The sequence below is a fragment of the Pseudochaenichthys georgianus genome, chromosome 14, assembly GCF_902827115.2.
Source record: "Pseudochaenichthys georgianus chromosome 14, fPseGeo1.2, whole genome shotgun sequence".
Lineage (NCBI taxonomy): Eukaryota > Metazoa > Chordata > Actinopteri > Perciformes > Channichthyidae > Pseudochaenichthys > Pseudochaenichthys georgianus.
Genome location: NC_047516.1, coordinates 21709907 through 21722056, shown reverse-complemented (window position 1 = coordinate 21722056; position 12150 = coordinate 21709907).

The following is a 12150-nucleotide window of genomic DNA, read 5'->3' as shown; positions in this document are numbered from 1 at the left end:
ATTCACATAAGCACACAGATACACATGCTTAATCGGCTGATATCAACACACATTCTCTTATTTTCCTCAGCCGTTATAGTACCAAACCTCTATTCGAGTTAGCATAGGTCTCCCTGCAGAATTTAAGTGCCGTGGTAAGAAAAATTTGATCTTACTATGAACCTTTTCCATTGCCTATCACTTGGGAACACCAAAGCGTGTCTTGTATGAAACAAATTTCTCAACAACTGCGTGCTCTGCATAATTGTATCCTCTTTAGTTTGATGAGAATGAAAATAAAACGTTCCCTCTTTTTTGACATTGGAAAGTTGCTTAAACACTTGTATGCACACACACTGCAATGTGAAACAGCATTAGGTTACAGCCCAGTGAAAGCTTGCTACATTTCTGTTTCGGCACCACTGATCTGAAGCCAATCCCCTGTGAAAAATATTGACTTAACATCCATGGCGGGAGGTGGCTTGAGACCAAGGCAGCCACCATAGAGGGATCCAAAAAAAAGGGACACACCAGAGTATGGGATATAAGAGACACACCATGACATTACATTCAGTCACCTTGAAATCAAGCAACCACTGTGATTAATAACGTCAGCAGATGGCTTGAATTACCCCGTGGAGTGTAGAAAAATGTAGTGTGACCTCTGCTTTTGAACATGCTGTGGTGAACCGTGTATTTTAAAATGTATTGCCCAGAAGCAAGTGGGAGCAGGGAGAGAAAATAGGCAAGGTCAAGGATTATTAAAGAAATAAAAATCATCTGTATCACAAAGTGGGCTGAAGAAATTATGATGCCTCTTTGATGCTCCACACATCTCTCGGACTGACTGAAGGTTTTTGATAAGCTATCATAACGTCAGCAGCATTTCAAACACAGCCACCGTTCAGACTCCCACAGCTTTGATGCGCACTCCTGTAAATTCAAAGTTGTTGAAATTACAAGCTTGAAATACTTGACAATTATATCACAGCTTAGACAAACCTCCACTTTCAAAAACGGTCGATGAATTAAAGGAATTAAAATGTCCAATGCTAAAAGCAAATTACCATAATTACAAAGATTGAATAGGGAAAAGTCTCTCTGTCCACGCTCGCAGACTCATAGAAAGAGAGAGACAGAGAACATTGGAGGCTATAGATGGATTTCTAAGCATTACAGTGAACTGTTTAAAAATCAATTTACACAACATGAATAACTTAGAAACATGTTTTACTGATGATCAGCTAGGTTATTGTAAAATGTGTGTGTATTTGATTGATATTTTTGTTTGGGCCTATACAGTCCCTCTATGAACGATTAGAGCCCATTCACAATACTGAGTCCACGACTGTGAAATATTCTGTGATTGGGGTTTTAGCTGGGAAAACCGCCTACAGACGCTACCGTAGGTTACTGTGTTACTGCATAACAATACGAAATGGCTGGCAGTTTGCTGAGGTCAATTTTACGTTACAATCTGGTCACCAATTGCCAATTAAAAAACATTAATACATAACATACAATTATATACTGTACATAGCAATAACGTTACACTTAGAACCTTGCACTTAGCTTCATCAGAGGTTATTTTAGACTGAGAAATATTTCACCATTATGACTTACCTAATGCTGCTGAATTCTGGTTTCACATCTGAATCTGAATCTGATCCATACTAAGGAAACATTATCTCAGTGTCATTTTCAGCCAACAAAATAATCAGCAAAACACCTCAACATGCTCATGTTTTAATATTATATAAAGAACAACAAAATACTGAGCTCCATTAATGCATGGATTTGGAGATCAGGTCATCTAAGGGGAGAAAAAGAGATGAATACGCTCCATTTATTATATCTTAAAATACAACACAATGGTCACCTTCACAGGAGTTCAGAAGGACATTCAGACCAAAGTCTGAAACTATCAGAGAAGATAAACTGAAATATACTCTTTCGGATAAAGTGAAGAGAGCAGTAAACCTGACTACACAGGAAGCCATTCTCTTATTCAATACAAATCCATCTTATTTCTAAAATCCACCAATCTTCTGTTACTAATTAGTGGTGGCTTGATTCACATGTTATTTAACACATTGACCGATGAGAGCATTCTTTGAAAATGCTCTAATTACATACATGAGCCTGGAAATTAATGAGTGTAACCATTTGCTTTTGGCCTTAGGGTTACATTTGGGAAAGTCTTGAAAACACAAGTTTGCCACAACTCTGATTTCTCACAGAGCTGCCATAAGTTAATATTCATAAATGTAAAATACCCTGGTATGGATACATATTGTATACAACCTTCATAACCTTCATTATTCCACTTGCCTGGGGTTACCCCAATCCTATAATCTTATATTTGCATTCAGATTTGCACTTATTTGGACTTTTTATTTTTACTGCTGTTATGCTGGGCCAGGAACTAACAAAATGTGACGTTGGATAAATAATCAATGTGGACATTATGACTGAGTGGGTACAGGCGAATAATAAACTGCTAGAACAGTCTTCTAAGTTTAGAAAAAAACATCACTTTACTGCAATGCAGCCTTTAAAACCAGCAAAAGACACCTATGCCATATCTCAATATCAAAGATTTAAGATAGTATCTAGTCTCATATCACACATATATCTAAATATACATATAGTGTTTATAATATAAACACTCTAAACTACAGTCAATTAAGGTTTGCAATATCGATATTATATCAACTTTATCTAATATCGGTATATTGAACAGCCTTTAGATATATGGGTGTTTCCTTCATTCATGTCATTATAAAAACAGTATCACTATCTTGTATACATTTTTCACTCGTTTCTGACATTTTATTGACGAACGCACTAACCAATGAATCTACCGACAATTGGAAGGTTATTTCATAATGAAAATAATCGTTAATTGCAGCTCTACATCCCCTGTCTAGACTGACAGTTTTAATTGAAGAGTTATTATTAGGCAAAGTGTGTACTCATTAAAGATGTATCTCAAGGCAACAAGTTTTCAGATGTAATTAGCTAAAGCTTTGTTGTTTATTGAGACTATGATACGACAGATTATTCAATTATTAATTAAATATTTCGTTTTGTTATTGCATTCATTTGTATAGTACTGTATCATGTCTGTATCATCTTTTGTTTCATTTGTATTTTCTGCACACTCGAAAAAAATTAAATAAACTAAACTAAACTATATATTGATGGAAATAGGTGAGAAACAACAGTAAGAATCACATGAGATATGAGTGTAAAGGGCAGTATACCTCTCAGGCAGACTCGCAGCATAGTGGCAGGGTGACTCATGACCTGCAGTGCTCTCAATTATTACCGCTGGCACACACACACTCACGCAAATAATTCATTCTGGTTCAAACTAAAGAGAGGCATGACTCAGGCAGCTACACCAATATTTCCATCTCCATCTCAATTTCCCAAGACCCATAGAGTCTTGGTCTAAATGAGGACATCAGCACTCTAGGAAATAGGTCTGTCCGACAGAAAACCCACCTCTGCGCCGCGAAAATTAGCTTCCTGCCCTGCCGCAATCAATGGGAAAGTGGGTCTCGTTAATATATTGGGTCACTTCCCTCATCTCACCTCAATCTTGCATCATTCAGAGGCTATTTCTTTTTTAATCGCTTTAACGTTATATTCATGAAGGGGTTCCTGTAAGGTCAGGTGCTGAAGTACTGAATTTACTTAAGATGTCAAGAGGTCAGCATCAACATAAGATCTTCCACAACAGTGTCTCCAAGGAGATTATCCTGTTATTGCGATAATATTTCACCTTTCTGTCAGTTGTAAGCTATATTAATTAAGCTATATAACGGTATATTGCCTATTTGGCATATATCTGCTTGATATCTTGGATTGTAGTGATTTTCATTTCATTTCAAACCTTTATTTATACAGATGAATCCCATTGAGATCATTGATCTCTTTTTCAAGGGAGACCTGCTCAAATGATATTGATCAAGTTATTTAACCCAGGGAATTGTCCTATGTTGACACTTTTGTACCACTCTTGCCACATTTGTAATCATTAAAGAATTGTCTGTATGCAGAGCTGTCTCCCCACAAAGCAGCCTTATTCATCTTTCACACACATAATTGTGTGCAACCCGAACTCCAAGGGAAAAGTAATCATTTTTGTACAACGTTGAGTCATTTAATACTGATGGCCACTCAGTTTATGTGGAAATGATCACAGCAAGTGGTTTAAAATCAGGTCCTAATTACAAATATTGGACAAATGAATAGTAATAGGCTGGCAGCAGGCTGGCAGTGTTATATCAGCACTGCCAGAGACTGCCTCTGAGCTCCAGCTCAGTCTGGGCCCTCGCAGACAGCCTGCCTGCAGAATCAGCCTGCAGCCCCAGGAGAGCCTGCCATCCTGCTGCGTCTGCTCTTCTCCCGCCTCACACACATCCATCCTGCCTGGTCGGCCTGTCAAACCCTGTGCCTTCCTTCCCTCCCCCCTTCTCCTTTTCCTCCTCTCTTCCTCCGCTCCACTGGGCTTGTGAAGGTGAGCCAGTCCCCAGTGGCACTACTGTACAGATTGCAATGCTTCCTCTTCAAATGGAGGCGTCTCTCCTGTGAATACCCTTGTAAAGAGTGGCTGGGCTGCTCCTCTTCTTTCTCTTCCTCCGCTCACTGTTTGGTTATTTTTGTCTTTTTTTATCTCTGGACATCTGAATTATTTAACTCAATCTTGCTCTCAGGTCACCTCTCCTTGACCGTGACTCGGGGAGAGGCAGGCTGCTCCGTGTGTCTCTTAAGAGCAAGGCTTACTAAAAAAAAGCCTTGCTCTTGACAGATGTCACCCATTGGCCTGCTCTTAAAAGCGCTTTGACGGGATGTTTGACGGATGCTTCAGTCTTGCTTTGAAGTGACACTGCCTCTAATGGATGCATCTAATCATGTTTTATAGTGTCTAGCTGCTGTTGTGTTATGGATTACTTTCTGTTTGGTGTGTGTATACAAATGTGTGTCTGACATTTTCTCATGCAAAGGGCTTAAGGCTCTTCATCCCATTTCCAGGTTAGCATCAGTTCATCCAGGTTGTGTTGGAATAGAGAGCTTTTTCTTTTATTTATCCCATAGCTAAAACATGATTCTGGGCTCTGTTCAAATCTGCACTGGCTAGTGAACAGCTCATTGAAGTAATGATACAAGACCCATTGTGTTACTATCAACAGCTACAGTTCTCTCATGCGGCTTTTACAGCACTTCAGTGGTTAAAACTCTTGCAATGTGCTGCGAGTGGAAATATTATAATGGATTCTGCTCGCCTGTTCGGTAATAGATACTCATTTTGCTTTTAATATATAGACAGAAAATGCCAGACTCCAATGTTCAATGGACATGTTTTCAGCTCTTTCCTAAATTAACGCTGTCTGCACATTTGCCTTTGTGAGTGTTATCTAGCCATCCAGATGCTGCAGGTGAACTCATTACCTTTTCCTTCTCTGTTTGTGCAGGTTTTTGGAGATTATTATCACTTCAGGCATCATGCCGTGGAGAAGAGAGCTGTGTCTGGCCACTCGGGGATGCACATCAGACTGCAGAAAGAACCACAGGTAAGACTGTTGTCAGCTCTCTCACGGCTCATTGCAGCACTACGTTAGCAACAAAGGGCCAAAAGACAGATTTGATTACAAACTCAGAGTGTGTATATCACAAGAAAAAAGGATGCCAGCGTCAATGACAGCTTGTCAAACTCTATGTTCTGTTCAGTCCACGCGGTCCTTCCATCTGTCCCCATGACCCAATCTGAGGTACCACATAGCTGTAAATATGCAAATAAAGCCACAAAAACAACACAACAGCTGGGAATCGTTTTGTGTGTCTGGCTTTTTTTTTTTTCTAGTTTTGCGAAATCACTATTTGCATCTAAATGTTAACTAGAGAGAAAAATTGGCAGTCATCCGTCTAAACATCCAGAAACAAGAACATGCTTGAATGATTTTCAGATTTTGACATCTGGCCCATTTGCACACAGCCCAGCTAACAATCTATACCTTGCATACAGTGGTATAACTCATACCATAATAGTTGAGTCAGCATGAAAAAGCCAACATGGTGAAAGGAAGTTGTTTTTTTCTTACATGGGATTGAGAGAGTACCGGACCAGTATATCAATTCCATACTGTGTGTGTACTGTTCCTACGCAGGAGAAATCACAAGCAGTGTCCACTTCTATTCTATTGTAAGGTTGTCGGGTTCTTTTATGAATTGATTTTATATAGACAGAGAGAATATTCTCATAGATAGAGAACGCCAGAAGAGAGAAGGGTAGGAGGCCAGAGGGCTCTTGTTCTGTCCTGTTTTTAAATCAACCTTTTCATACATTCTTTAAATATGAAAGTTAATGCACTGGCTGAAAACAATTGTGTTGGTTCATTTAGAAAACATCATTTACACTGATAAAACTTACATTTCACATAACTCTTAAGTCCTGTAACTGAACACACTACCTAACAGACTTTATATCAAAGCACCTCACACTACAGAGAAAAACAATCTTCGAGCAAACACTATATACCATCTTTTAGATTTTATGTGCAAGCTAAAAACATTCCTTGTGCATAAAAATGCTAATTAGATGTGAAATGTATAAATTATTACATTGCTGTCTTGTGAAGGCAACAGGGGGATATGCTACTATAATAAAATCAGAATCTCGCGTTATCCAATAACACAGAAGACATTTTATAGAAACAAAGCAAATACACTTTTCAGATTCACTTTATACTTCTTCAGATTGTGTGTGGGGGCAATAGCTGATACAGTCTAAGAATGTCATAACCTTTATCAAGCTGTGTTGGTGGCTGCTTTTATTCAACACCGAGCTGTTGAGGGAGGAAATGTTGTTTGGGGCTAAATGCCACACAGGTCCCATTAAAAAATAGTGACAGTCCACAAACGTCGCTGTGAATGGATTTACGATTCCAGACATTTTGGTTGACAGTGAGAACGTTGGAAAATATATGTGTACCACACACAAAATGCCCTTCACCTTGGCTGTGAGTGGAATATCATAATAATAACCATAATAATAATAATAGTTCTCATTCATAACACTCTGTTCGATGTCTCACTATGGGATGCGCCTCAACGCGTATGCAAACAGAAGTATCAATCTCATTACGCCAATCCTGATTGGCTGGTGATCTTGACGTCAACGTCAGGGAATCCACCCACCCTTTAAGTAGCTTGCGCTACAACGCAGCGTCATTCAAACACCTCTTCTCGCTTCAGAGCACATCTCGAATTATCAGTAACCGGGCTAGCTTAACGGTCCACAGACTGAACCCAAGCTAACATCCGGTCGACGGGCGCATGCCGGTTACTTTTTTGCTTTGCAAGAAGATTGAGCAATATTAACACACCAGTTAATATTGGAATCTGCCTCGCCGTTTCTTTCTGTCGAAATAACGGTAAGGTTTGATTTTTTTTTTTTTCAAGCTAGTAACATACCTGTTGCTAGCTTTTTTCTTCCCTCCACACCGACACCACGGTAAGAAGGACGTTCTCTTTTCTCTCTCACACCAGAGGAGACAGAGATAAAAAAGGTATTAACACACCAGTTAATATTCTTTAAAGAATAAAATCTACACCGTCGCCTTTTTTCCTTTCGGACTAACGGCAAGGTTAGATTTTTTTCTCAGTAACGTACCTGTTACTAGCGTGTGCTGTAGCGACGCGTCGACTTAAAAATATCGTCGACGACATATTTCCGCGTCGACGCGTCGCTACACACACGTGGGTGTGTAAACAAAGCAACAAGCACCTCCTCCTCACAGAATTGCGCACGAAGCCCTCAAACGAAAACATCTCGCCCTAGGTCTTCAAAAGCATGGGAATATTTTAAAGTTAGTCCAAAACGCAAAGATATTGTCATTTGCAGTCTTTGCCAAATGGAGTTGGCATATCACACAAGCACAACGGCTATGTTGGAACATTTAAAGCGGCAGCTAGCAGTGGCGGCTACCATTAGCAGCTAGCATTTGCTCTCCGATTTTTACATAAAAATGGAATTATGGATTATAAATTCAATCATTTTTTTATACATAGACGTTAAAAACCTATGGATTAACCGATTCAGCCGCGTTTTTTCTCATTTGAATGCCATTGAACACGACTTTTGATCAGATTGACAGCTACGGTGGTGAGACGATCTCCCTAGAAGCTCTGTAAAGGTACGTGTTGTGATGACTGTATTTGCTTCCCCTGTCGCGAGTCCGGATCACTCAGTGATGATACTATATACCTACATAATCTGTGGAGTCTCAGCTTTAATCGGATATATTGTATGTGCAGCTACGATGAGTAATAAGGGTACTTTTATCTTGAGTTCTGTGCCAATGTCCGTTAGCATTTTTCGCTCATGGGTCATTTAGATGCTTCTTATGAGACTTGTGTTTTGTTTTGGTAAACATGGTTTGTATCGTCAATTAGCTGAGATTATTCCCGTTAATCTGGTATAACACATTAATAGGTTCTTAAATATTAAGATCCCCTGAGACACAGTATCGTGAATTTTTTTTTTTACATGAGGTTTTTTTTACATTACGTTTTTTATGAATTGAACAACAGAAAAAATAATCGTTAGATTAGTCGACTAATCGATCAAATAATCGCCCGATTAATCGTTATCAAAATAATAGTTTCCCCCCAGCACCACCACTCCACGCCGACACCCCGGCGAACGAAGATGGACCCTTCTCTCCCTCACACCAGAGGAGTCAGGGACTCGGAGGCTCGGCTATGCGGCTGCGGGTTTAAGATCTCAGGCACAGACTCACACCAGGTCTGCTCGTCCTGCCTCGGGCAGGAACACGCCCGGGAGGCTATCGATAACCCCGGCTCGTGCGGGCATTGTACCTGCTTCACAATTAAGAGCCTCTGCCGACGGTTAGCACGCCAAGCTAGTTTGGCGGGATGGGACCCCCTCATGTCCGCTGATTCGCCGGCCGGCAATCAAGACATGGTGGCGTCTGCCGCAGAGATTGAGCCCCATGCTGTGTCAGACTGGGGCTCAACAACAGCAGCAGCCGCTGAACCGGAGCCCCACGCCGTGTCAGGCTGGGACCCGGTGGCGGCAAGAGCCGCGAGAGCGGAGCCCCGCACTGTGTCAAGCTGGGGCTCCCAACTGGACCTCACCATGGTTCCACCCGCGGAGGATGTCCTGGAGTTGGACTATATGGAGGATGAAGAGGATACCTCTGAGTTCCTCCTGTCCGACTCGGATGAGGATGACATCTTCGTTTCATCGGCTCAGGCTGCAAAGCCGGGAGCGATGTCCGCTCCCGGGCGAAAGCACACCAGCTTCGCCCGTCCTAAGTATGGACTTGCAGTCCGTGTGTCAACGCGCTGCGTCCAGGCTGGACATCCCATGGGCTGAAGTGGCCAAGGAGACCTCCAGATCTCGCTACGAGGGGAAGAACTTGCCCCAAGCAGCGAGGACGAAGAGGCAGCTCCTTCCAGTCTTTCCGGAGATGCTGGACGAGGTGTCGGTCTCGTGGAGAGACCGCCCTTTTAGCAGCAAGGCCCCAATCCAGGGTGCCTCCTCCCCGGACTGTGACGGTATGGAGAGGCTCGGCCTGCTCCGCATTCCGCCCATGGAACCGCTGGTGGTAGCCCACCTCCAACCGAGGCTGGCTTCGACACCGAGCAGGAACCCCATGCTACCGGCAAAGGCAGAACGGTTCCAGTCAGCGATGACCGAACGGGCCTATAAAGCCGCAGCTTTGTCCGCCAAGGCACTCAACGTCTCCTCGCTGCTGACCGCCTACCAGGCGGAGCTCTGCGAAGACTTTTCGAGCAAACCTGAGCCTGCCGTATGGGACGAGATCGCAGCGATCACGGACATTTGCCTCCGTGTGCAGCGCTGTGCAGTCCAAGCCACTGGCAAAGCACTGGGAATTATGGTGGTACAGGAGAGAGCCAGATGGCTCAACCTGACGAACCTTCCAGACCGGGAAAAATAGGATGTTCTGGACATGCCTATTGTTCCCGAGGGCATATTTGGCTCCGCTCTAGCTTCAATGCAGCTGAGAGGCGAATCAAAAAGGAAGGAAGACGAGGCTCTCCAGCTCTGTCTCCCCCGAAGGGTCCACCCGCCACCTTCAATGGTCCCGCGGCAGGCCTTCACTTAAGCTGCCTCACGTCCTGCCCGGTTCAAGATACCGAAGCAGCAAAGACCACAGCCCGTCCCGGGTCCCCAGCCCAGGCACGAGGCGAGGGGGAGCTGGCCAAGAAAATCTCCGGTTCCGGCAGCTGCCGCTCAGGCGCAGCCGACCCAGGTTTTCAGCCACCAGGCGAGGAAGAAGAAGCGAGCGGCCTGACAGCCTCCTCTCCTCTCCTCGACGAAGGAGCTGGAAGTTCCCTGTTCCCCAGCTCCAGAGCATGTTCCAGTGTTAGATGCTCATGTGTTTTCGGGGTGCAACCATGCCCCCATCTTCCCGCCGCCTCGAGTGATGCCAGAACGTCATCCTCAAGTTCGCGCCATCAGGGAAATGGACTTAACATCAAAGACAGCAAGTTCCGCTGCCTATTTAAGTCACACAAACACATGTCATCATTGTTGTTTCCTAATAAATCATTTCCATTGTCGTTTCCAGGCTTGAAGCCAAGGGCGCAGTCAATAAAAATGAAAATAAAAACAATAAACAGTCTGTCGTCTGCCCCTCTTTTGAGAGCGGCTACGGCCTCTCTCAAAAGGGGGACAATAGAGGGAGTCACACACCGCCAGCGCAGCAGTGTCGGCCGGGGTTATCAACCTGGGGTACCACCGTGTTCAGACACTAGAGGGCCCCATAACACAACAAATAAAGACACTGAGGGCAGACGACAGAGCTGTGACATCTCCGCTCGCTTTGAGAAGCGAAAAGTGGAGGATGCTCACAGATTCTGCTTGGGTTTTCAAGACAGTAACACGGGGCTACAGGCTCCAATTCGTTGTCACCCCCCCTTACTTCTCGGGCATTCTGTATTCACAGGCCCGGGGAGAGTCGGCCCATATTCTAGAGCAAGAGATCCAAGAGGGTATTATCGATATAGCCTTCTTTTCTAGTAGCGAGTACTAGAAAAGAAGGCTATATCGATAATACCCGCCGAACAGAGTCAGAGCGGCTTTTATTCCAAGTATTCCCTCGTTCCCAAATGGGGAGGGAACGGAATTCGGCCTATACTAGATTTGAGAGCTCTGAACAAATATCTCAAAAGATACAAATTCAGAATGCTCACTCACACATCTCTGCTGCGACTCGTGCGCGAAAACGACTGGTTCACATCAGTCGACCTGAAAGATGCGTATTTCCAGGTTCGCCTTTCAGGGTGTCTGTTACGAGTACAGAGTACTTCCCTTCGGTCTGTCTCTCAGCCCGCGAGTGTTTGTACAGTGTACGGAAGCCGCGATAGCCCCGTTAAGACAACAGGGTATTCGCCTGGCAACTTATCTGGACGATTGGCTCCTTCTCGCACAGTCGGAGCAAGAGGCTATTACGCAGACGAATGTCCTCGTAAAACACCTGCTCGACCTGGGTTTCGTAATAAACACAGAAAAGAGCATGTTGTCCCCAGCCCAGACTGTACTCTTCCCCGCGCGTCACTATGAAATGCGTAATGGCACTGCGCCACTGGCTACACCCGACTTTTCTAGTACGGGGCGTGCCTATGGGTGCTGTCCTATCGCGGAAAGTGGTCACCACAGACGCATGTCTGACGGGTGGGGGGGTATATACGAAGGTCGACCTGTGAGGGGTCTCTGGAGCAGAGACCTCCAACGGTCACACATAAATTATCTGGAGCTTTTAACGGTGTTCCTCACCCTGAAACGCTTTCTGCCTTTTCTCAGAGGACATCATGTCCTCGTGAGGACAGACAATACAACCACAATATCGTATATAAACCGCCAAGGGGGTTTGCGTTCTCTCCAGTTACACATGCTGGCGCGCAAACTGATCTTATGGAGCTGCGGACGTCTCCTCTCTCTGAGAGCGACGCACGTACCAGGAGTGATGAACCTCGGGGCAGACTACTGTCCAGAGGTGCACCACTATATGCAGACTGGACTCTACATCCAATAATTGTGAGTCAGCTGTGGGTGCGTTACGGTAGATCTGTTCGCATCAAAAGAAAATGCTCAATGTCAGCTGTTCTTTT